Below are 26,808 nucleotides of genomic sequence, written 5' to 3' on the forward strand. Positions count from 1 at the left end.
TCCCATCAGCCTGCACATCATCCACATCCCTCTGTTCCCTAAACTGATACCCTCCAGTAGTTGACATTCCCAGAAAAAGACTATCTGTACCGCCCATAACACAACACACTCCTATCACGTCACCCATCAGCCACTAAGACTCAACACAAAGAAACACTGAAGGACAACAAAGGTGCAGTCAAGGGAAGGACACTTACAGGAATGCATTGAATTAATCAACTAGACCATATTCAGAGATTCATCTTTAGATCTGAATGACTGCCACAGCCTTCATTGAGACTTGTGTGGATGAACGTGTATTTTTGAGAACATACTGAGTCTTTCCAAGCTAGAAGCCATTGATTTTCTTTTTCATTTCCATCTTTTTTTTATTGATTTAAAAGAATAAGGATAAATATAAGCCAGAGGAGAAGTCATCTCAAATACATATTTCAATAATAGTACAAAGAAAGGAATATACACTGACAAAATCATGTATAGTATTAAGCTGATATAAAAAAAACCACAACTCCTCTTAACAATTCAAAGAGAAAAATAACTCAAAAATTTCTATTATTGAGAGAGAGAGAGAAAAAAAACCCAACTAAACTAACCTAAAACAAAAAAGGGACTGGGCAGTCCATTTTGAGGATACACTTTAAAAAAAGTTAAAATCCTTCTGGTCAAATCTAAAACATCACACAGAAGTAAAAAAGATTAACTGAAAAAGTTTTTAAAAATCACATGGAAATATTGAATAAAAGGTCGCCAAGTTTGCTCAAATTTAAAAGATGTATCAAACGTCCGACTTCTAATTTTCTCCAAACTTAAACATGACATAATGGAGGACAGCCAGAAAAAAAATCAGTAGGTGGATTGGGATCCTTCCAATACAATTGAATAGCTCTCCGAGACAATAAAGTTACAAAAGCTATCATGCATTGAGTGGAAGCAAGGACATTTCCTGCTACCTTCGGAATAATCCCAAAGGTTGTCGTTAAGTGAATTAGGTTGTAGGTCCAAACCTATGACTTTTGATAACGTTCTTAAAACATCTGTCCAGAAATTACTTAACTTTATACAGGACCAAAACATATGAGTTAAGACAGACAGACAGACAGACATACTTTATTGATCCCGAAGGAAATAGGGGTTCATTACAGTCGCACCAACCAAGAATAGTTTAGAAATATAGCAATATAAAACCCATAAATAATTAAATAATAATAAGTTAATCATGCCAAGTGGAAATAAGTCCAGGACCAGCCTATTGGCTCAGGGTGTCTGACACTCCGAGGGAGGAGTTGTAAAGTTTGATGGCCGCAGGCAGGAATGACTTCCTATGACGCTCAGTGTTACATCTCGGTGGAATGAGTCTCTGGCTGAATGTACTCCTGTGCCTAACCAGTACATCATGGAGTGGATGGGAGTCATTGTCCAAGATGGCATGCAACTTGGACAGCATCCTCTTTTCAGACACCACCATCAGAGAGTTCAGTTCCACCCCCACAACATCACTGGCCTTACGAATGAGTTTGTTGACTCTGTTGGTGTCTGCTACCCTCAGCCTGCTGCCCCAGCACACAACAGCAAACACGATAGCACTGGCCACCACAGCCTCATAGAACTTCCTCAGCATCATCTGGCAGATGTTAAAGGACCTCAGTGTCCTCAGGAAATAGAGACAGCTCTGACCCTTCTTGTAGACAGTTTTCTTTGACCAGGTAGCCACCTCAGTGTTGCATCTATCACAGGTGGGATTTATACTAGAAAAAATATGCACTAGTTTATCTTTTGACATATGCACCCTGTGCACTACCTTGAACTGAATCATGGAGTGACAGGTGCAGATAGATAAATTGTTAACTAAATGATAAATTTTATTCCACTGATCATCTGAAAGTGACTCTTGAAGTTCCAATTCCCAACATGTTTAACCTTATCATTAGAGATCATTCATAAATGTAATAGCTGTTTATATATAATGGCTATCAATCCTTTTTGAAATGCTTTAAGCTGAAAGGTAATATCTATCATATTTGGTAAATTAGCAAATGGGTAATTTGGTAACAAATCGCGTAAAAAATTCCACTTGTAAATATCTAAAAAAATGTACATTAGATATATCATCTTTATCCACTAGCGGCAAAAAGATATTAAGCAATCCTCAAAACAAATCTAGAAAAGTTGTTATTCCTTTAGTTTTCCATGTTAAAAAAGCTTTATCCAAAATTGATGGTTTAAAAAATAGTTAAGGTGGATATTACTAGAAAGAACAAAATTATTTAAGTTAAAAAAATTTGCAAAACTGAAACCAAATTTTTTATGTATGTTTAACAATGGCACTAAGACCTAGCCTACCAATCCTAGAAAACAAAAAAGTAAGAGGAGCTCCCAGTAAAGAAGCCAAAGAAAATCTCCTTACCGAACTCTCCTCCAACCATGAAAGACAGTCATGGTTTTCATCGTGTATAAAAATTTCGATAAAATTGTCATCTTTATAGCAGTTATTTGACCAATTAATGACATCATCATGGCGACCATTTGGAAAGCGTTTGTTGTGTATGTTGTGTTTGTTGTGAAGAAAATTATATTTATATAAATCTTTAAAATTTTTAGTAATTTTAATACCAAGATAGGTAAAATAAATTTTAGCAATATTAAAAGGTATTTGATCATAATGATCAGAATAGTTAATAGGAAATAATTCACTTTTATGTAAATTTAACATATCCAGAGAAAACACTAAATTCAATAAATATAGATAACATAGAGGGAATAGCTTTCCTAGGGTCTGAAATGTAAATTAATAAATCATCTGCATATAAAGAAACCTTATGTACTTTATCCCCCCCTCTCTTAATACTCTGAACAGAATTGGAATCCCTAAGAGTGATAGCAAGTGCTTCTAAAACCAAATTAAATAATAAAAGGCAAAGAGGACAACCCTGATGGATTCCTCTATATAGTCTAAAATAAGGAGATTTTTGATTGTTAGTTATAACTGCAGCCATCGGGGCTTGATAGGTCAGTTTATATCCAGGATATAAATCCTGGAATGAAATTAACCCTCTCCAAAACCTGAAATAAATAAGGCCATTCCATCCTGTCAAAAGCTTTCTCTGCATCGAGAGAAACCATACATTCAGATTCTTTAACGGAGGGAGAATAAATACTATTTAACAAACTCCGAATATTAAAATGAGTATACCTATTTTTAATAAATCCAGTTTGATCATTTGAAATAACAGTAGGCAAAATAGTCTCAAGCCTATTAGCCAGAATCTTAGAGAAAATTTTAAAATCCACATTCAATAAGGAAATTGGTCTATAGGAGGCACAGTCAGATACATCTTTTTCTTTTTTAGGAATCTATGAGATTGATGCCTCTTAAAATGTTTTTGGAAGATTCCCAGAGGATATAGAACCAGTGAAAGTTTGATGTGATGTAAGCATTTCATTAAAGGTCTTAAAAAATTTCACTGTATATTCATCTGGTCCTGGAGCTTTCCTTAGTTGCATAGAGCATATAGCCGTAGCTATTTCCTCTTGTTTAATAGGTTCATCTAGTGTTTAATATCTTGAATAGAAATTTTAGGTATATTTAATTATTGCAAACATCTATTCATAATAGTATTATCAGAGAATTCAGACTGATAAAGATCAGAATAGAAATCCATAAGTATCTTATTAATTTCATGAGGTCTAATCTTTCAGTTCTATCTGGTCTACGTATTTTCAAAATCTGTCTTCTGACCATATTTTCCTTCAACTGACCATCCAGCAATTTATCTGGTTTAATCACTATTTAAACAAAATTCACTTTTAGATTTAAAAATTTGCAGCTCAATGGGGAAGGTCAAAAGCTCATCATATTGTGTTTGGAATTCAACTCTTTCCTTATATAGATCTTCACTAGGTCTTACTGAATATGCTTGAACTATCTCTCTAATTTTATTAATAATCACTAAAAGTTCCGCTTTGGTTTTCCTTCTTTAACCTGCTGAATATGAAATTATCTGTCCCCAAGAAAGGATTTCATTGTATCCCATATAACCAAATTTGACCTACCTTAAGTTATATTAAGTTCAAAAAATAAAGAAATCTGCTCCTTGATAAAACTAACAAAAGCTGGATCCTGTAACAATAAGGGAATCAATCTCCATTGAGACATTTTCAAAATATTATCCGAGACCCTCAAAGTTAATTTCATAGGTGCGTGATTCAACAGAGCAATGACATCATATGCACAATCGGTAATGGAATACAACAATTTCTTACCTAGAAAATAATAATCAATTCTTGAATATTTATGATGGAAGTGTGGAAAAAAGAGAAAAATCTTTGTCATTAAGGTGCTTGTATCTCCAGATATCCACCAAGCCATATTCTAATAGAAAAGAATTAATACAGTTCGCCGTTTTATTAGGAAGCAACGGATTGGTTGATAACCTGTCAATCACTGGATTGAGACAACAGTTAAAGCCACCGCCCATAATCAACATATTCATTTAGATTTGAGAGCTCGGAAAAAAGCTTCTTAAAAAATTCAGGATTGTCTGAATTAGGTGCATAAACACACACCAAAGCTACCTTTTGACCACATAATAGACCAGTGACAATTAAATATCTTCCAATCAAATCAAATCAAATGAAATGGAGAATAGATCTATATTGTGTGAATCCCCCCCCCCCCAACATCTGGTAACCCTATGACCTCTGATCAGAGGTCAACATTGTAACATCCTTCTAAAGGATGAACCCTCGCAAAGCATCAGAACACAGCAGTGTACCAGACATGATACTGGAAAACTGTGCCGACTGGCTGGCTGGAGTGATCAAGAACTTCTTCAACCTGTCACTGTTGCAGTCGGAGGTTCCCACTTGCTTCAAAATGGCATCAAACATACTTGTGCCCAATAAGAGTCGGATGAGCTGCCTCAAAGACTACTGCTGTAATGAAGTGCTTTGAGAGGTTGGTCATGGCTAGAATATCTCCTGCCTGAGCAAGGACCTGGACCTGCTGCAGTTTGCTACTGCCAGTATTGCTGCTCCGATTGAACTGTACTGCTGTGCAAAACAACAAATTTCACAACATGCCAGTGAAATAAACCTGATTCTGATTCTAATACAGGTCTACAGCCGATACAATCTCACTGACTCCACTCACATCGATACTGTGCCTAATACATTGATGAAATACCAGGGGCTCCACTTCACTAGGAGCTGAAGGAGATTTGGTCCATCACCAAAGACTTGCAAATTTCTACAGATGGAGGGCATTCTGCCTGGTTCCATCACCATTTGGTGTGGAGGCCCCAGTGCTCAGGATCGTGAGAGGCTATCATGGACAGAATATGCCACGCCATCGAAAACATGCTGTCAACCTGAAACGTTGGTTCGTCTTTCCTCTCTGTAGATACTCTGACCTGCACAGTTCCTCCAGTATCTTGTGTGTATTACTTGTCTTAAACGATGGTGTCTCAAGGCAGTGACGTCCAACATTAAGGACCCTCAACAACGGTTTCGTAACCTCTTCTCATTGCTACTAGTGGAGAGGAAGTACCGAGTCTGATGAACCACATTCAATGTTTCAGGAATAGCTTCTTCCACTCTTCCTTCAGATTTCTGAACAATCCATCAATCCATGGACACAATCTCACTATTCCTCTTTTGCATTCATTAGTTATTATAATTTATCATCATTTTTACATGTTCTGCACTGATGCTGAAAAACAATGGATTTCATGACCTATGTCAGTGATAGTAAAGCTGTTTGATTCATTTTGTGTGTTGCTTCAGATTCCAGCATCTGCAGCTTCTTGTCTATCCTGTAGAGGACGACTGAATTCTCAGGCAAGCAGTGGAAAACAGCGAAGACAGGAAGACTATATTCCTCCTGGTAACACCATGATTGGCTGATTGGAGAGCGCTTTCCTCCTCCGTCTCTTGATTCCATTGGATAGAAACAATATTCAGCTGCTTCTTAAATATATTGAATGATTTGTCTTTAATTACTTTCACACAATAGAACTGAACATGTTCACTATGACCTCAGAGAAGAAATTTCTCTTAATCAATGTAAAATGATTATAAAAATGATTAAAATAGTAAAGACTATATAAGAATGTTCTAGAGGGATATAGGAAGGCAAAGAGAAGGTATGAAATGTATCAGGCTGGAAAGGTTGAGGAAAATCCGAAGTAGTCTCCAGCCATATAAACAACACAAGCGTTGCTTGGGAGAAAGTTGAGGTGGGGGGGAATGTGTCTGGTGTGGGGCGTGAGTGTCTGGTTGGGGTTAGTGTGGAGGGGGGGTAGTGGAGGAGGGGGGAATGGGAAGGATGTCAGTGGAGAGGGAGGGAGAGGTGTTAGGGAAGAAGGAAAAGTATGGGATAGGGGAGAAGGAGGAGAGGAGAGGAGGCAGTGGGGAAGGGGGGAGTGTGGTGAGGGAGAGGGGGAGGGGCGAGTGTGGTGAGGGACGGGTTCAGGGGCGTGTTGGGAAGCATGGGGGGTAGGCTGAGGGGGAGGTGGGTTAGTGGAGGATGTCGGAGGAGGGGGAGAGGGAATGGGGAGAAGGATGGGAGGGAGTGGGGAGTGGTGACAGCGAGGAGGGATGTGGTGTGGGGTGTGAGGAGGAGGGGAGGGAGTGTGGAGTGAGGAGGAGGGGAGGGAGTGGGGAGGAGGGGAGGGAGTGTGGAGTGGGGAGGAGGGGAGGGAGGGAGTGGGAGTGGGGAGGAGGGGAGGGAGTGGTTTGTGGGGAGGAAGTGGGTTGCAGGGAGGATGGGAGGGAGTGGGTTCTGGGGATGAGGGGAGGGAGTCGGGAGGAGGGGAGGGAATGTGGAGTGGGGAGTGAGGAGGTGGGGAGGGAGTGGGTTGTGGGGAGGAGGGGAGGGAATGTGGAGTGGGGAGTGGGGTGGATGTGAGGGAGTGGGGAGGAGGGGAAGGTATTGGGAGTGGTGACGTCGAGGAGGGCAGGGAGTGAGGTGTGGGGAGGAGGAGAGGCAGTGTGGAGTGGGGAGGAGGGGAGGGAGGGGAGGGAGTGGGTTGTGGGGTGGATGTGAGGGAGTGGGGAGGAGGGGAAGGTGTTGGGAGTGGTGACGTCGAGGAGGGCAGGGAGTGAGGTGTGGGGAGGAGGAGAGGCAGTGTGGAGTGGGGAGGAGGGGAGGGAGGGGAGGGAGTGGGTTGTGGGGTGGATGTGAGGGAGTGGGGAGGAGGGGAAGGTGTTGGGAGTGGTGACGTCGAGGAGGGCAGGGAGTGAGGTGTGGGGAGGAGGAGAGGCAGTGTGGAGTGGGGAGGATGTGTGGGGGTGGGACTGGCGACGAGAGGAGGATGTGGTGTGGGGTCGAGGGGAGGGAATGGGTACGGGGTTGAGGGGTGGAGTTGTGTACGGGCTGGAAGGGAGGGGGTGGAGGGGAGGGAGTGGTGAGGAGGGGAGGGAGGGAGTGGGGAGAAGAGCGGGGCAGCAGTGTGGAGTGGGGAATGAGGAGGATGAGAGGGAGTGTGGAGTGCGGTGGATGTGAGGGAGTGGGGAGGAGGGGAAGGAGTTGGGAGTGGTGACCGAGGAGGGCTGGGAGTGCAGTGTGGGGAGGAGGAGTGGGAGTGTGTACGGGCTGGGTTGGAGTGGAGGGAGTGGGAAGGAGGGGGACAGGATTGTGGAGTGGGGTGGATGGGAGGGAGTTGGGAGTGAGGAGGAGGAGGGGAGGGAGTGTGGAGTGGGGAGGAGGGGACAGGAGTGTGGAGTGGGGAGATGGGAGGAGAGGGAGGGAGTGTGGAGGGGAGGGAGTGGGGAGGAGAGGGGGCAGCAGTGTGGAGTGGGGAATGACGAGGAGGAGAGGGTGTGTAGTGGGGAGGGGGTGGATGTGAGGGAGTGGGGTGGAGAAGAAGGAGTTGGGAGTGGTGACGTCGAGGAGGGCAGGGAGTGCGGAGTGGGGAGGAGGGGAGGGAGTGTTGTGTGGGGAGTGTGGAGGGGAGGGAGTGGGGTGTGGGGTCGAGAAGAGGGCGTGGGGTGTGGGGATGAGGGGAGGGACTGTGTACGGGGTTGGGTGAGGGTTGGACGGGAGGAAAGGTGTGGAGAGTGGGGAGGAGGGGATGGAGGGAGTGGGGTGTGGGGAGTGTCGAGGGGAGGGAGCGGGGTGTGGGGTTGAGCGGAGGGCGTGGGGTGTGGGGATGAGGGGAGGGACTGTGTATGGGGTTGAGTGAGGGGTGGACGGGAGAGGGGGAGTGGGGAGGAGGGGATGGAGGGAGTGGGGTGTGGGGAGTGTCGAGGGGAGGGAGTGGGGTTTGGGGACGAGGGGAGGGCATGGGGTGTGGGTACGAGGGGAGCGAGTGTGTACAGGGTTGGGTGGGGTGTGTACAGGCTGGAAGGGAGTGGGTGGAGGGGAGGGAGTGGGGTGTGGTGATGAGGGTTGGGAGTGTGTATGTGGTTGAGGGGTGGGGGTGTGTACAGGCTGGAAGAGAGGGGGTGGAGGGGAGGGAGGTTGTGGGGAGTGGGGAGGAGTGGAGGGAGGGAGTGTGGAGGGGAGGGAGTGGGGAGAAGAGCGGGGCAGCAGTGTGGAGTGGGGAATGAGGAAGATGAGAGGGGATGTGGAGTGGGGAGTGGGGTGGATGTGAGGGAGTGTGGAGTGAGTGGGGAGGAAGGGAGGACGTGTTTTGGGGAGGAGGGGAGGGAGTGGGAGCGAAAGGAGGTGCGAGTGGGGATGAGGCGAGGGAGTGTGGCGTGGGAGTGGGGACGAGAGGAGGATATGTGGTGGAGACGAGGGAAGGGAGTGGGGTGTGGGGAAGAGGGAAGGAGGTGTGTACGGGCTGGAAGGGAGTGGGTGAGTGGAGGGAGGGAGTGGGGAGGAGAGCGGGGCAGGTGTGGAGTGGAGAATGAGGAGGAGGAGAGGGAGTGGGGAGTGAGGAGGAGGAGGAGGAGTGGGGTGGATGTGAGGGAGTCAGGAGGAGGGGAAGGAGTTGGGATTGGTGACACCGAGGAGGGCAGGGAGTGGGGATTGAGGAGTAGGGGAGGCAGTGTGGAGTGGGGAGGAGGGGAGGATGTGAGGTGTGGGGAGGATGGGAGCGAGTGGGGTGTGGGGAGGAGGGGAGGGAGTGGGGTGTGGGGAGGAGGAGGGAGTCAGGTGTGGGGAGGAGGAGGGAGTCGGGTGTGGGGAGGAAGGGTGGGAGTGGATACGGGAGTGGGGAGTGGGGATGAGGGGAGGGAGTAGGGAGGAGGGCAGGAACTGGGGAGGAGGAGAGGGAGTGTGGTGTGGGGAGAACGGGATGGAGGGTGAAGTGGGGAGTGAGGAGGAGGGGAGGCAGTGGGGAGGAGGGGAGTGGGTGTGGTGTGGGGAGGAGGGGGAGGAGTGAGTGGGGTGTGTGGAGGAAGGGTGGGAGTGGGTACGGGAGTACGGAGTGGCGAGGAGGGGAGGGAGTGTGGAGTCGGGAGTGGGGAGGAGGGGAGGGAGTGGGGAGTGTGGACGAGGGGATGGAGTGAGGAGTAGGGAGTGGTGAGGAGTGGAGTGAGTGTGGTGTGTGGAGGATGGCTGGGAGTGTGGAGGGGGAGGGAGTGGGTACGGGCTGGAGGGGAGGGCGTGGAGGGGAGGGAGGTAGTGTGGAGTGGGGAATGAGGAGGAAGGGAGTGTGGAGTGGGGACGGGAGGGAGTGGGGAATGAGGAGGGGAAGGCTGTGGGGAGTGGGTACGGGGTTAATGGGGGCAGTGTGTACCTGGGGGAGTGGGTACGGGGTGGAGGGGAGGGCGTGTGTATGGGCCGGAGGGGATGGAGGTAGTGTGGAGTGGGGAATGAGGAGGAGGAGAGGGAGTGTGGAGTGGGGAGAAGGGGAGGGAGTGGGGAATGAGGAGTGGGAGGCTGTGGGGAGTGGGGAGGCGTGGAGTGAGTGTGGTGTGGGGAGGAGTGGAGGATGTGTGGTGTGGGGAGGAGTGGAGGATGTGTGGTGTGGGGAGGAGTGGAGGATGTGTGGTGTGGGGAGGAGTGGAGGATGTGTGGTGTGGGGAGGAGTGGAGGATGTGTGGTGTGGGGAGGAGGGGAGGATGTGTGGTGGGAGGAGGGGAGGATGTGTGGTGGGAGGAGGGGAGGATGTGTGGGGAGGGGAGGATGTGTGGTGTGGGGAGGAGGGGAGGGAGTGTGGAGGGGGTACGAGGAGATGTGTGGAGGGGGACGAGGGGAGGATGTCTGGAAGTGTGAGTGGGGAGGAGAGTGAGTGTGGAGGTGTGAGTGGGTAGGAGGAGAGGGAGTGTGGAGGGGGTACGAGGAGAAGATGTGTGGTGTGGGGAGGAGGGGAGGATGTGTGGTGTGGGGAGGAGGGGAGGATGTGTGGTGTGGGGAGGAGAGGAGGATGTGTGGTGTGGGGAGGAGAGGAGGATGTGTGGTGTGGGGGGGAGAGGAGGATGTGTGGTGTGGGGGGGAGAGGAGGATGTGTGGTGTGGGGGGGAGAGGAGGATGTGTGGTGTGGGGGGGAGAGGAGGATGTGTGGTGTGGGGAGGAAAGGAGGATGTGTGGTGTGGGGAGGAGAGGAGGATGTGTGGTGTGGGGAGGAGAGGAGGATGTGTGGTGTGGGGAGGGGGGGAGGGAGTGTGGAGGGGGTACGAGGAGATGAGAAGATGTGTGGAGGGGGACGAGGGGAGGATGTCTGGAGGTGTGAGTGGGGATGTGGAGAGGGAATGTGTAGGTGTGAGTGGGGAGGAGAGGGAGTGTGGAGGTGTGAGTTGGTAGGAGGAGAGGGAGTGTGGAGGTGTGAGTGGGGAGGAGGGGAGGGAGTGGAGACGTGGAGGAGGAGAGTGAGTGTCGAGTGGGGAGTGAGAAGGAGGGGAGGGAGTGTGGAGTGGGGTAGTGAGGAGGAGTGGAGGGAGTGGGGACGAAGGGAGGGAGTGGGGAGGAAGGCCGATGGGTGGTATTGGAGAGTGAGGACAAGTGGAGGGAGTGGAGAGTGTGTTGAGTGAAGACGAGGGGATTGAGTTGGGAGTGGGGCTGAGGGGAGGGAGTGTGGAGCGGGGAGGAGGGGAGGGAGTGCGATGTGTGGAGGGGGGAAATGGTGAAGGGGTGTATGGTGGTGGTGGTTGTATGGTGGAGGGGGATGGGTGTATGGTGTGGGTGGGTGTGTTGTGGGGGTTTAATGCTAGAGGGGTGTATGTGGAGTGGGGGTAGTGGAGGAGGTGAGGAGGAGGGGGATGCGGGGAGTGGGGAGGATGTCAGAAGCGGGAGGGGGAGTTGTTAGGGATGAAGGAAAAGTAGGGGATGGGGAGAAGGAGGGGAGGAGAGGAGGCAGTGGGGAGGAGGGGAGGTTGTGGGGAAGGGGGGTGTGGTTAGGGATGGGTTCAGGGGCGAATGTGGTGGGGGAGTGTGGGGAGGCAGGGGGTGAGGACGTAGGGTGGGATTTAGTGGAGGGTGCGAGGTAGAGGATGTCAGAGCAGGGGGAGAGGGAGGTTGTCGTGGAAGGAGGAGAGTGAGGGGAATGAGGGGGAAAAGGAGGAGAGGGAGTGGGGAGGAGGGGAGGGAGTTGTGTGTGGGGAGTGAGGAGGAGGGGAGGGTGTGTGGAGTGGGGAGTGAGGAGGACGGGAGGGTGTGTGGTGTGGGGAGGGAGTTTGGAGTGGGTGTGGGGAGGAGGGAAGGGAGTGCGGAGTGAGGTGTGGGGTGGAGGGGAGGGTGTGGGGATTAGTGGCGGGCAGGAAGGGATGGAGTAGGGATTGGGGACGGGGAGGGAGCGAGTGAGGCGGCGGGTGATGGGGGCATCACCGGAAGTTCGAGAAATCGATGTTCATGCCATTCAGGTTGGAGGCTACGGAAGCGGGATATAAGATATTGTTCCTCCAGTCTAAATGTGGTCTCATCACGACAGTGGAGGAGTCCATGGATAGACACATCGGAATGGGAAGTGGAGTTAACATGGGTGGCCACTGGAAGATGCCGCGATTTCTGGTGGACTCGGTGAAGCGGAATTCCAATCCGCGTCGGCTCTCTCCGATGTACTGGAGGCCCCTCCGCAAGCACCGAGCACAGTGTCTGACCCCAACAGACTCAAGGGGAAGAGTCGTCTGATCCTGAAGGATTGTTCGGGCACTGAATGGTAGTGAGGGAGGAGGTCTAGGGACACCTTCGCCGAGAACCTATGCACTGTCAGATATGTCTATCCATGGCCCCCTCCACTGTCGTGATGAGGCCACACTTAGGTTGGAGGAACACCATCTTATATTCCTTTTGGGTAGCCTCCAATCTGACGGCATGAACATCGATTTCTCGAATTACAGGTAATCCGCCCCCCCCCCCCCCATCACCAATTCCCATCCCCTTTTTCCCTTCTCACCTTATTGACCTGCCCGTTGATCGACTCCCTCCGGTGCTCAACGCCACCCCCACCCCCCGCCCGCCCGCTTTCTTCCATGGCCTGTCTCTTTCATCTATCAACTTCCAAACTCTTTTCTTCATCTCTCCCCCTCCAGGCTCACCAATCACCTTGTGTTTCTCTCTCCCCTCACCCTTTTAAATCTACTCCTCAGCTTTTCTTCTCCAGTCCTGCCCAAGAGTCTCGGCCGGAAATGTCGACTGTACTCTTTTTCCATAGATGCTGTCTGGCCTCCTGAGTTCCTCCAGTACTTTGGAGTTCCAGTTGCTTGGATTTCCAGCATCTACATCTTTTTCTCTTGGTTGTCAATGCGGATTTAAATTCATCACTTGTTGAATGTGGGTGTCTGTAATACAGGTGCGAACAGGGCGGTCTGATGATGGGAGGATTTGTAACCATTACATGTAGCTCGAAGAAATTGTCTCTCCCTCGACTCCAGGTGACTGACACCTTATTTGTGACAACTTTTCAAATCTATCAACTGCGTCTCTTTGGTGACTTTGCTCATGGGACAGTCTAAAATCAAGTTTATTGTCATATGCACCAGTATGTCCAGGTACAATTAAAACTTAATTTACGTTAGCACTGCAGGCATTCCCAATGAAAACAAATTACACTTAAAAACAAGATGCGATTAGCTTCCACTGGCATCCTGGTCGGCACAGGTTCCAGGTCCGACTGGGTTGTTCCTGCGCTGTACTGCTCTGTGGTCTGATCTAACATTACTGACTACAATAAAATAGCGCAAAGTGATTGTTATTGTTGTTTCGTGAACAAGGAGCGGTTTGGTTTCTTCAATTTACAAACAAGTGGGAAAAAATAAATTTCAACCAATGAATGGCGTCTCACAGAAACAGTCCACGTAAGCAGCCCCCCACCCCCACCCCCACAACTACACACTACTTCCCTCACGGGCAACCTGTTTCACTCACCTGTAGATCGGGCGTCTATCTGCCTGAAGCTGACGAGGGATTGCAGCGATGGTCCGAGTGGTCTCAGTGGTCCCCACTGCACTGTCTGCACCTGGGTCAGACTCACTGGGATGACTAAAGTACCCGTGCTCGGAGCTCTGTTGTGCTTTCAAACAACTGCTAGAGTTGACATTAATGTTAAGTCGGGATATATGCAGAGCAAAGCCGTCCTGGAGCGGTTCAAGTACTGCACTGTATCCTTTCTCCACTGACTGGGCGAAGTCCTGCAGATATACTTTCTGATTTACTCATCAGTTTCGATTCCAGAGATTATCAAAGCAACACTGGTTTTATGTTGATGAGGAACAAACAGAGGGCGGAGCTCGACTTCCACAGCAGAACCTGCTGTCAGTTTGCTCTCCACCTTGGCAGCAGAGAAAGGAGGGGGCGGGGCTGAAATTCCTGGCGGTTGGATAAATCGGTGTTCAGACGATCAGGTGTCCTTTCATTATAATTCAGCATCCGATTCCCACACCGACATATCTGTGCGTGACCTTCGCAGCTGCCACTGAGGCCAAACTCGCAACACTTCATATTCCACCTGGGCAATCTTCAACCTCGTGCTTTCACTAATTTCCGTGATGTCTACCCTCCACGATATTCCCTTTCCCTGTTCTTTTTTTCCCCATTCCCCAGCCCTGATGAGCTTCCCAACACTTCCCCTCCTCCTTTTCTTTATTACTTGGATCACTTTCAACTCCTGTTACATTTCTTCTTCTTCTTCAGTCCTTTACGTCTTCCATCTCCCAGCTTCTTACATCATGCCCTAACCTCGCCCACTTGTTCCCCCTCATCGGGTCTCATTTATCACCCACCATTTTCTATTCCCTCCTTCTCCCTCTCACCATCTTTTGATTGTGGGTTCTACCCCTTCCTTTCCAGTTCTAATGAAGGGTCTTGACCGGAAACATTTCCCTCCATGGATTCTGTCAGACCAGCTGAGTTCCCCCAGTATGGTGATGCACTGTCCTCTAATTCTTGATTCCCCAAACCTGGTGATAAAGTCTTTATGCAGCATCCATGTCCACGCCCCCATATAATTTTGTACACCTCTCTAAAATCTCCTCTGCTCCAATAAATAAATGTCCTAACCTGCTTAACCTCTCTCCAGAACTCAGTCTCTCAAGTCCGCAAAACATCTCTTAATCTCCTCTGCTCTCTTTCCTGATTAATCACATCATTCAAATAGAAGGTCGACCAACAATAAAGACAAAACTTCTAAAACTGCAACATAACATCCCAACTATGATATTCAGTGCCCTGACTGAAAAAGGCCAGCATGCCAAAAGCCTAATTCACCACCCTCTCTACCTGTGATGCCACATTCAGTGAACCATGCACTTGTTCTCTGAGATCCCTCTGTTGTGCAACACGCCCCAGGGTCTTAACATTGACTGCGATTATCCTATCCCAATCTGTCTACCCAAAGTGAAAAACCATGTGTTTATACAAACTAAGTTCCATTTGCCGATTCTCAGCCCATCTATCCAGCTGATAAAGATACCTCTATAAATCCTAATAGTTATCTTCACTCTGAATGAAAGCATCCACTGTATTTTAGTGTCCTTTGCAAAGGTACTAACCAACTGTCTAGTCAGTGGAACTTGTCCTCACTCTTAATAATTTCTCCTTTGGCTCCTCCAAGACCTTGAAACAAAATGAGTAGCCGTGGGCACTCACATGGGTCCCAGCTGTGCCTTCCTTTTTGTTGGCGACATAGAACAGTCTAAGTTCCAAGCCTACTCTGGTGTCTGTCGCCCACTTTTTCTACGCTACATTGTTGAGTGCTTTGCAGCTGCTTCCTGCAGCCACATCAGCTTTGCCTCCAACTTCCACCCTATCCTCAAATTTACCTGGTCCATTTCTGACACCTCCCCTTCACTTTCTCAGTCTCTCTGTCTCCATCTCCGGAAACAGTTATCTACTAATATCTTTTATAAACCCACTGATTCTCACAGCTACCTGGACTCTAACTCATCCCACCTTGGCACTTGTAAAATTGCTATCCCCTTCTCTCAGTTCCACTGTCTTCATTGCATCTACTCTCAGTATGAGGCTTTTCATTCCAGTACTACTGAGATGTCCTCCGCATTCAAAGAAAAGGGCTTCCCTTCCTCCAGCAGTAATACTGCCTTCACCTGCATCCCTTTCCTTTTGTGTACCATCTCACACCATCCACCCACCACCACAGTAGGGATAGGGTTCTCACTGGCCTCCACATCCAGCATATAATTCAACGTAACTTCCACCATCTCCAAAGGGATCCTCCCACCAAGCAGATCTTTCCCTCCCTCCTATTTTCCACTTTCTGCAGGGATTGCTCCCTTGGAAATTCATCCTTCCTCACTAATCTCTGTCCTGGTACTTTTCCTTGCAAGCGGAACAAGTGCCATACCTGCCCCTACACCTCCTCCCTCACCACCATTCAGGGCCCTAACAGTCCTTCCAGGTGAGATGACACTTCACCTGTGAGTCTTTTGTGGTCATCTATTGTATCATGTCTCCTCATGTGGCCGCCTGTATATTGGTGAGATCTGACGTAGATTGTGAGACCACCTCACTGAGCACCTGTGCTCCATCTGCCAGAAAAAGTGGAATCTCCCAGTAGCCACTCTTTTCAATTCTATTTCCCAATCCCATCCCAACATGTCTGCCTGTGGCCTCATCTACAGCCACGGTGAAGGCACACTCAGTTTGGAGGAGCAATACCTTACAGTCCATCTGGTAGCCACCAACCTGATGGCATTAACATCAGTTTCTCAAACTTCTGGTAATGCCCCATTCTCCTTCACTATTCCCCGTTCCTGTTTCCCTCTCTCACCTTATCTCCTTACCTGCCCATCACCTCCCTCTGGTGCTCCTCCTCATCCCCTTTCTTCCATGGTTTTCTGTCCTCTCCTATCAGATTCTCCTTTCTCCAGCATTGTATCTCTTTCACCAAACAACTTCCCAGCTCTTTACTTCACCCCTTCCACCTCTCCTGGTTTCACATGTGACCTAACACCTTGTATTTCTTCCTTCCCCTCCCCCTCCTTTTTACTCTAACATCCTCTTTCTTTCCAGTCCGGATCAAGGGTTTTGGCCCGAACTTCAACTGTTTCCTCTTTTCCGTAGATGCTGCCTGGCCTGCTGAGTTCCAGCCAGCATTTTTGAGTGTCGTTTTGGGTTTCCAGCATCTGCAGAGTTTCTCATGTTTGTGACACTGATATAGATGACAGATAGCAATGTGCCCAGTACCAATCTCTGGGGAAAACCACGAGGTGTTTTTTCACCTCTAATCTGAAAAAAAAAATTCCTGCATAAGCTGCTGCTGTCTGCCATAAGGCCAATTCATTATCCAGTTGGTTAGCTCTCTCTGGATGCCATGCAATCTAACTTTCCATAGCAACCTATCATGCAGAACCCTATCAAAGGTGTTACTGAATTCCATATCGTCAACTTCCTTGATTACATTTGCAAAAAACTTAACCAAATTCGTGAGACATGATCTTCCATGCAGAAAAGTACGCTGATTATTCCTAATCATTTCCATCCTTTCCAAACTAGTAAATATTTTCCCTCAAAATCTGCACCATTGTATATGCACGACAGATGCTAAAATGTGTAACTCAAAATGGTGTCAGCTTGTAATGTGGTAATAGCCAGAAGGTGTGTGTGGATGGACATACTTGAGATTAGATACTGGGAAAAAATATTTTCCTCCTGACAGACCTGCTGCCATTGTTTGTCCGGTGTGTGCCGAGGGCAAAGTTGCTGGAGATAAGAAAGTATATACAGGTATTAATAGGGAAGGGATGGTAAAATACTAGGATAAAAGTTTATTTATTTTACTTTTTTTCAGAGATACAGTGCAGAATAGGCCCTTCTGTCTCAACGATGTTGTAAGAGTGGGAACAGTATGAGGGGTTCACACTGAGCTCCTGTCAAAGAGATTATTGAAGTATCTTGGTTAGCTAGATAAGTGGGCCAAGGAATGTCAAAAATGAAGATTGGCTCAGATAAGCGTGTGGTGTTGCACCTTCGGGAGACAAAATCATTTACAGGTGAAAGGAGTGTCGTAAAACAGAGGGTTCTAGGAGGACAAATCCAAGGTTCCCTGAAAGTGGTGTTTTTAGGTAGACAGAATGGGGAATAAGCCTTTTGGCACACTAGCCTTTGTCAGTCAGGACATTGAGTACAAAATTTGGAAAGCCATGTAAAAGTTTTACAAGACTTTGGTGAGGGTACACTTCTAGATTGTCAGGTATGATGGTTGTAACTGGGAGCTAATGTCCAAGGTTACACATTGTATTGGAGGGATGGGAAGGTGGGCAGAGGGGGTGGTGTGGCTCTGCTGGTAAAGGATGTCATCAAATAAGTAGAAAGATGTGACATAGGATCGGAAGATGTTGAATCATTTTGGGTTGATTTAAGAAACTGCAAAGGTAAAAGGACCCTGATGGCAGCTATATATAGGCCTCCCAACAGTTGCTGGGATGTGGACCACAGTTTACAATGGGAAGTAGAAACGGTGTGTCAAAAAGGCAATGTTATGATAGTCAAGGGGGATTTTAACCTGCAGGTGGATTGGGAAAATCAGGTTGGTAATGGATCTTAAGAGAGTGAGTTCATTGAATGTCTATGAGATGGCTTATTAGAGCAGTTTGTTGTTGAGCCTACTGGGGATCAGTTATGCTGGATTGGGTGTTATATAATGAATCAGAAGCGATTATGGAGCTTAATGTGAAATAACACTCTGGAGGCAGTGATCACAATACAACTGAGTTTAACCTGAAATTTGATAGGGAGAAATTACAGTGGTATGAGAGAGGAGATGTCCAAAGTAACTAAGAAAGAGATGCTGGCAGGGGTGACAATAGAGCAGCAATGGCATCAGTTTCTGGGGAAAATGATAGATGTATTGCTGGGTAGATGTATTGCAAACCAATGAAATACTCAAATGGCAAAATAGTGCAACCATGGCTGAAAAGGGAAGTCATAGCTAATGGGGCAAGAGAGAGGGCACAATGAAGCAAAAATTAATGGGAAGATGGAGGATTGGGAAGATTTCAAAACGCTAGAGAGAGCAACTAAAAGAATCATTAGGAGGGAAAAGATGAAATATGAAAGCACGCTAGCAAACAATACCAAAGTGGATGGTAAAAGCTTATTCAAGTATGTAAGAAATAAAAGACATGAAAATGGATATAGGACTGCTAGAGAATGAGGCCAGAGAAATAATAACAGGGGACAAGGAGATAACAGATATTAAATAAGTGTTTTGCATCAGTCTTCACTGGGGAAGACACTAGCAGTGTGCCAGGTGTTGAAGGGTGTGAGGGAAGAGAACTAAGTGCATTTACTATTTCAAGAAAGAAGGTGCACAAAAAGCTGAAAGACTTAAGGGTACATAGAGTAGTGCTAGAAAGTTTGTGAACAAACTTACAGGTTTTGGAGATGGAGGAAATTCAACACCATTATTACTCTCCCCAGGAGTGGTCAATGAACAAAAATCACTCCAAGGCGTGTAATACTCCAGGTCACAAGGAACCTCAGGGTAACATCTAAGGAGCTACAGGCCTCTCTTACATTGGCTAATGTCAGTACTCATGAGACTACTATCAGGCAAGCACTGAACAAAAATAACAGGGTTGCAAAGAGAAAGGCACTACTCTCCAATAAGAACATTGCTGCCCATCTAAAGTTTGATAACGACCACATGGATAAGCTAGAAGGCTATTGGAAGAATGTTCTGAGGACAGATGAGTCCAAAATAGAGCTTTTTAAGAATTTCATCCCATCTAGAAACATGGTGGTGGCAGTGTCATGGTTTGGGCTTCTTTTGCTGCCTTGGGACTAGGAAAGCTGGGCACCATTGATGGAACTATGAATTCTGAATTTTACCAGCAGATTCTACAGGAAAATGTCAGGATACCCATCTGTGAACTGAAGCACAAAAGGAAGTGGGCCATGCAGCAAGACAATGACGCTAATCACACAAGTCAGTCTAGCAAAGAATGGTTAAAGCAGAAGAAATTTCACATTTTGGAATGGCTGAGTCAAAGTCCTGACCTTAATCCTATAGAAATGCTGTGGAAGTTCATCCAAGGAAGCTCACTAACATCCCAGAGCTGCAGCAGCTTGGTAAGGAGGAATGACCTAAAATTCCACTGATCCGATGTGCAGGACTGAACAACAGTACCAGCTGGTCAGAAGGGGCCCCAGTACCGGTCGGACCAGTTGCCGAAGAGCCCCGCGAACCAATAAACAAAGAAGCTTGAATCCCGACTGATGACTGTGACATGGAGAGTGAGCTCTGCTCTTCCTCCTCTGCTGTTTACTTCATGAACCACCCTTTTGTGTTTCAATACGGCGGGAGATCTATATCAGTATTTCCTGTAAAATCGCTATTTGTGGAAATCGAAACTGATGAACGACACGGACAAACTGCACGCCGTACGAAACTTGCGGAGGAGGAACCAGCGGCAGTCTGGGCCGTCCTTTCCCTGCAGATTGCGCCGCTCCGGGATTTGCAGGTCGGCACATTCGGGCATTCGGTGCGGGTTTTCAGACAGTTCGGAGTCCGAACTACATGCTGATAGTGCAGGAGGGCTGCCGGCTCGTCAACGCTGCGGCCCACTTCAGCTGCACAGGACAGTTTATCCCTCCGTGAGTGAGACAGGTTCATGGGCAAGTGAATCTGTCTGTTGAGTTCAGCGTGGGTCTGTTTGTGTGTATGAGAGAGTGTTGGGGTAGATGTGCGTTAGAGTGGGTGCTCAGTGTAGTAGTCGGTGCTTGCATGAAGGCATAGGAGCGGAGTTTGGCCATTCAGCAATTCGAGTATGCTTAATCATGGCAGATTTATTTCCCCTCTCAACCACATAACATTCTCCACATAACAATGAAAGCCTTACTAATAAAGCATCTATCAAACTTCCCTTTAAATCTACCCAATGACTTGACCTCAACTTGGCAAAGAATTCTAGACATTTACAATGATCAAATATTTGCTCCACATCTCTGTTTCTGGAAGACAGTAAAATTGCAAAAGAGAGAGGCAGAAGAAAGGAAATTTTAGACCATTTAGTCTGACCCCAGTGGTTGGGAAGGTGTCAGAGTTGATTGTTAAGGATGTGGTTTTGGGGTACTTGGAGGCACATGATAATATAGGCTGTAATCAGCCTGGTTTCCTCAAGGGAAAATCTTGCCTGACAAATCTTCTGGAATTCTTTGAAGAAATAGCAAGCAGGATAGACAAAGGGGTATTGGTGGATTTTGTGATCTTGGATTTTCATAAGACCTTTGTCAAAGTTCCACACATGAAGTTGCTTAACATGTTCAGAGCCTAGGGTATTACAGGTAAAATAATAGCATGGACTAAGCAGCGGCTGATTGGCAGGAGGCAGAGAGTGGGAATAAAGGGAACTTTTTTTGTTGGCTGCCAGTGACTAGTGACCACAGTGGACTGTGTTAGGACCTATTCCTTTTTATATGTCAGTGACTTGAAAGATGGAATTGAAGCTTTGCTTCAAAGTTTGCAGATGATGCAAAGATAGGTGCACGAGCAGATAGTTTTGAGGAAGTAAATAGGCTGCAGAGGACTTTGATAGCTTGGGAGAATAGGCAAAGAATTGGCAGATAGAATACAGTGTTGTGAAGTGTATGATCATGCACTTTGGTAGAAGAAGTAAAAGGGCAGACTATTTTCTAAATGAGGAAAATTCAAAAATCTGAGCTACAAAGGGACTTGGGAGTCATTGTGCAGGTTTCCCGAAAGGTTAATTTGCAGGGTGAGTCTGTGGTGAAGAAGGCAAATGCGATGTCAGCATTCATTTCAAGAGGACTAGAATATAAAAACAAGGATGTAATAGAAACATAGAAAACCTGAACATGTCCCTACCTTAGAATATACTAGGCTTAACTATAGCCCAAACACGAGGAAATCTGCAGATGCTGGAAATTCAAACAACACACACAAAATGCTGGTGGAACACAGCAGGCCAGGCAGCATCTATAGGGAGAAGCACTGTCGACGTTTCGGGCCGAGACCCTTCGTCAGGACTAACTGAAAGGAAAGATACTAAGAGATTTGAAAGTAGTGGGGAGGAGGGGGAAATGCGAAATGATAGGAGAAGACCGGAAGGGGAGGGATGAAGCTAAGAGCTGGAAAGGTGATTAGCAAAAGTGATACAGAGCTGGAGAAGGGAATTGCCTCCATCTCTGTATCCCTTTTGCCAATCACCTTTCTAGCTCTTAGCTTCATCCCACCCCCTCCGGTCTTCACTTATCATTTCACATTTCCCCCACCCCTCCTACTTTCAAATCTCTTAGTATCATTCCATTCTGTTAGTCCTGATGAAGGGTCTCGGCCCGAAACGTCGACAGTGCTTCTCCCTGTAGATGCTGCCTGGCTTGCTGTGTTCCACCAGCATTTTGTGTGTGTTGTTTTAACTATAGCCCTCTATTTTTCTAAGTCTCATTACCTATTCAAAAGTCTCTTAAAAGACCCATGGTATCTGCCCCTACCACCGTTTCCAGCAGCCCATTCCACGCACTCACCACTCTCTGAGTAAAAAAACTTAACCCTGACATCTCCACGGTACCTACTTCCCAGCACCTTATACCTGTGTCCTCTTGTGACAACCATTTCAGCCCTAGGAAAAAGCCTCTGACTATCCACATGATCAATGTCTCTCATCATCTTATACACTTCTATCGGGTGACCTCTCATCTTCCGTCACTCCAAGGAGAAAAGGCAGAGTTCACTCAACTTATTCTCATAAGGCATTCTCCCCAATCCAGGTAACATCCTTGTAAACCTCCTTTGCACCCTTTCTATGGCTTCCACATCCTTACTGTAGTGAGGCGCCCAGAACTGTGCACAGTACTCCCAGGTGGGATCTGACCAGGGTCCTATATAGCTGCAACGTTACCTCTCGGCTCCTAAATCCAATTCCATGATTGATGAAGGCCAATACACCGTACACCTTCTTAACCACAGAGTCAACCTGCACAGCTGCTTTGAGCGTTCTATGGACTCGGACCCCAAGATCCCTCTAATCCTCCACACTGCCAAGAGTCTTACCATTAAACTATATTCTGCCATCATATTTGACCACTTCACACTTATCTCGGTTGAAATCCATCTGCCACTTCTCAACCCAGTTTTGCATCCTATCAATATCCTGCTGTAACCTCTGACAGCCCTCCACACTATCCACAACACCTCCAACCTTTGTGTCATCAGCAAACTTACAAACCCATCCCTCCACTTCCTCGACCAGGTCATTTATAAAAATCATGAAGAGTAAGGGTCCCAGAACTGATCCCTGAAGCACTCCACTAGTGACCGACCTCCATGCAGAATATGACCCGTTTACAACCAGTCTCTGCCTTCTGTGGGCAAGCCAGTTCTGGATCCACAAAGCACTGTCCCCTTGGATCCCATGTCTCTTTACTTTTAAGCCTTCCATGGGGTACCTTATCAAATGCTTTGCTGAAATCCATATACACTACATCTACTGCTCTTCCTTCATCAATGTGTTCAGTCACATCCTCAAAAAATTCAATCAGGCTTGTAAGGCATGACCTGCCCTTGACAAAGCCATGCTAACACTCCTAATCATATTATACCTCTCCAAATATTCATAAATCCTGCCTCTCAGGATCTTCTCCATCAACTTACCAACACTGAAGTAAGACTCACTGGTCTATAATTTCCTGGGCTATCTCTACTCCCTTTCTTGAATAAAGGAACATCTGCAACCCTCCAATCCTCCGGAACTTCTCCCATCCCCATTGATGATTCAAAGATCATCGCCAGAGGCTCAGCAATCTCCTCCTTCACCTCCCACTGTAGCCTAGGGTATATCTCATCTGGTCCCGGCGACTTAACCGACTTGATGCTTTCTAAAAGCTCCAGCACATCCTCTTTCTTAATATCTACATGCTTAAGTGTTTCATGTCTGCTGCAAGTCATCACTCCAATTACCAAGATCCTTTTCCATAGTGAACATTGAAGTATTCATTAAGTACCTCTGCTATTTCCTCCGGTTCCATACACACTTTCCCACTGTCACATTTATTCTTTCACGTCTTATCCTCTTGTTCTTCACACACTTGTAAAATGCCTTGGGGTTTTCCTTAAACCTGCCCGCCAAGACCTTCTCATGGCCTCTTCTGGCTCTCCTAATTTCCTTCTTAAGCTCCTTCCTATTAGCCTTATAATCTTCTAGACCTCTAACATTACCTAGATCTCTGAACCTTTTGTAAGCTTTTCTTTTCTTCTTGACTAGATTTATTACAGCCTTTGTACATCACGGTTCCTGTACCCTACCATAACTTCCCTGCCTCATTGGAACGTGCCTGTGCAGAACTCCACACAAATATCCCCTGAACGTTTGCCACATTTCTTCCATACTTTTCGCTGAGAACATCTGTTCCCGATTTAAGCTTCCGATTTCCTGCCTGATAGCGTCATAATTCCCCTTAATCCAGTTAAACGCTTTCTGTCTGTTCCTATCTCTCTCCAATGCTATTCTAAAGGAGATAAAATTATGAACACTATCTCCAAAATGCTCTCCCACTGACAGATCTGACACCTGACCAGGTTCATTTCCCAATACCAAATCAAGTATAACCTCTCCTCTTTTAGGATTATCTACATATTTGTGTCAATAAACCTTCCTGAACACACCTAACCAATTGCACCCCATCTAAACCCCTTGCTCTAGGGAAATGCCAATCAATATTTGGGATTTTAAAATCTCCCATCATGACTGTTATTATTACACCTTTCCAGGATTTGTTTCCCTACCTGCTCCTCGATATCCCTGTTACTATTGGGCGACCTATAAAAAATACCCAGTAAAGTTACTGACCCCTTCTTGTTCACAGCCTCCACCCACAGAGACTTCATAGACAATCCCTCCATGGCGTCCACATTTTCTGTAGCTGTGACGCTATCTCTGGTAAATAGTGCCATGCCCCCACCTCTTTTGCCTCTCTCCCTGTCCTTTCTGAAACATCTAAAACTCGACACTTTAAGTAACCAATCCTGTCCCTGAGCCATCCAAGTCTCTGTAATGGCCACCACATCATTTCTCCAAATACTGATCCACGCTCTAAGCTCATCCACTTAGTTCACAACACTCCTTGTGTTAAAATAGATGCATCTCAAACTTCTGACCGCGTCTTTTCTCTATCACCTGCCTATCCTCCCTCTCGCACCATCTACAAGCTTTCTGTATTTGTGAGCCAACCTCTTCTTCCCTAGACTCTTCACTTCTGCCCCATCCCCCAACAATTGTAGTTTAAACTCTCCCCAGTGGCCTTAGCAAAGCTCCCCACCAGGATATTGGTGCCCCTGTGATTCAATTGCAACCTTTTTGTACAGGTCACTCCTGCCCCAAAGGAGGTCCCAGTGATCCAGAAATCTGAATCTCAGCCTCCTGCACCAATCCCTCAGCCACACATTTATGCTCCACCTCATTCTATTCCTATTCTCTCTGTCGCGTGGCACTGGCAGTGATCCCGAGATTACTACCTTTGCAGTCCTGCTTCTCAACTTCCTTCCCAACTCCCTGCACTCTGTTTTCAGGACCTCTTCCCTTTTCCTACCTATGTCGTTGGTACCAATATGTACCATGACCTCTGGCTGTTCTGCCTCCCACTGCAGGATATCATGGAAATGGCAAAGGTCATCGAGCTACAGCTCCAGTTCCCTAACTTGGTCCCTTAGGAGCTGCAGCTCTACACACCGGGTGCAGATATGGCCGTCCGGGAAGCTGGGAGACTCCAGGACCTCCCACATCTGACACTGAGCACAGAAAACTGGCCTCACACACATACTTCCTCCTTTCCACAAATATCACCGGTAAACCTACCTCGCTTCGTCCCATTACCACCTAAGGCCAGTGAGCCAAAGCCCCATCACTCTGCTCAGAACGCTTCCTGCTGGAGTAGGAGGGGAGGGAGTAGGGAGGAGGGCAGGAACTGGGGAGGACGGGATGGAGTGTGAAGTGGGGAGTGAGGAGGAAGGGAGCTGAATTTGAGAGGAAGTGCAGCCATGGAAAAATTGGAAACAAGATGAAAATGTCGAACAACTACTTCCATATCCCTTCTGGTACAAGGTGAAATTTTTCCTTGCAGTGTGAGCTTTAGCTTATTGTTGTTCAATCAAGTAATAAAATAATTACTTTTGTCAGTAACAGTTTCTGTGGTTCTTGTTTCCATTCAGAGAAAACAAATAATGCTGTTATCTCCCTGAATTCATACCATAAATGCAAATGATGAAAACTGAACACAATACAGCTGTAAAAACTGCGAACATCTATTACAATCTCCAGTAGAAACACGGCTTTGTAAAATAAAAATATAATAACAATGATGGTTTAATTCAAAGAAGGGTAAAGTGATTCTGTTCAGTAAGAATACATGGAATGAGAACATAAATTTATGTCAGTGTAATGGAACGTAAGGACAATCATCGCAACTTCCAGCAATGACAACTCACAGCCAGGTACAGGGCCCGGAAGAGGGAGCGGGAGAAGTCCAGAGTCTGGCAGGGGTGGGGGGTGGGGGTGGGATGGAGCAATGGGAAAGGGGAATTCTTATTCTGACTTACCCCTTCCTTTCCAGTCCTGATGGAAGGTCTCGGCCCAAAAAAGTTAAACTGTTTACTCTTTTCCAGAGATGCTGCCTCCCCTGCTGAGTTTGGCCAGCATTTTGCGTGTTTTGCTTTACTTATCACTAATTTTTTGCTTTTAAGTTGTACCTCAGATTGCTCATATTCCCTCACCAAACCTGTCGGTGGGATTAGTGCCCACTTGGACCACGACAAGTGGATCATTCCCTTCCATTACCAATTTTCCCTCCAGCACAGAAGGGAAGATCCTTACCCTAGCATCAGGTGGGCAACTTAGCCTTTGGTGTTCTATATCTTTGCTGCAGCAAACAGTGTCTGTCCCCTTCGTTGTGCTGTCCTCTATCACCACTTCATTACTCATTTCTCCCACTGATTAAATGGCTGCCTATGAGATGGTGTCATGGACTGTTTGCACATCCCACCCAAAGTTCCCATCCTCCTTCAAATCTGAGGAAAGGACCTTGTACCTGTCAGACAAGAGTAGGTGTTCAGGCCTCCTGAGGGTGACCATTTGAATCCTTCTCCCTCGTCTCCTTTCGCACCCTCCTATCCTTGTCCTATCATCCATATATGAGGAAATGAATCAAAGAGGTATGATGGTCTCCTGGAACAGTACCTTGGTATCTTCTCCCTGAGTGGCACAGTCTCTGAATCTCAGTCTCCTTCTTATTAATCCTGGCTGAAGTTCTTCTAACAGTGAATACCTGCTGTGGACTAACACACAGATTATGAACTTTTGGTCTGATATCTGGCTATTGTTTTCAATTCTGGTCACCTCATTATAGGAAGGATGTGGAAGCTATGGAGGGGTGCAGAGGAGAATTACCAGGATGTTGCCTGGTTTGGAGAACAAGTCATATGAAGCAAGGTTAGCAGAGCTGGGACTTTTCTCTTT

The 26,808-nt window shown here is 47.1% G+C and overlaps 1 protein-coding gene across 2 annotated transcripts in view; it reads right to left on the reverse strand.

The window, feature by feature from the left end:
* LOC132394470 (uncharacterized) overlaps positions 1-20,379 on the reverse strand; it is a 36,701-nt gene extending 16,322 nt beyond the window's left edge. Inside the window, exons 1-2 of one of the 2 annotated variants that reach the window (XM_059970668.1) lie at positions 19,340-20,379; positions 13,250-16,567 (exon numbers count right to left, since the gene is read on the reverse strand). The gene's annotated coding sequence lies outside the window, so the exon portion shown is untranslated. Of the gene's footprint in view, positions 1-13,249; positions 16,732-19,339 lie in introns of those variants that run through there. The other variant, XM_059970669.1, reaches the window with a different exon arrangement.
* Between the last annotated feature and the right edge of the window lie 6,429 nt (positions 20,380-26,808).

This window comes from Hypanus sabinus, chromosome 5 (assembly GCF_030144855.1).
Source record: "Hypanus sabinus isolate sHypSab1 chromosome 5, sHypSab1.hap1, whole genome shotgun sequence".
Lineage (NCBI taxonomy): Eukaryota > Metazoa > Chordata > Chondrichthyes > Myliobatiformes > Dasyatidae > Hypanus > Hypanus sabinus.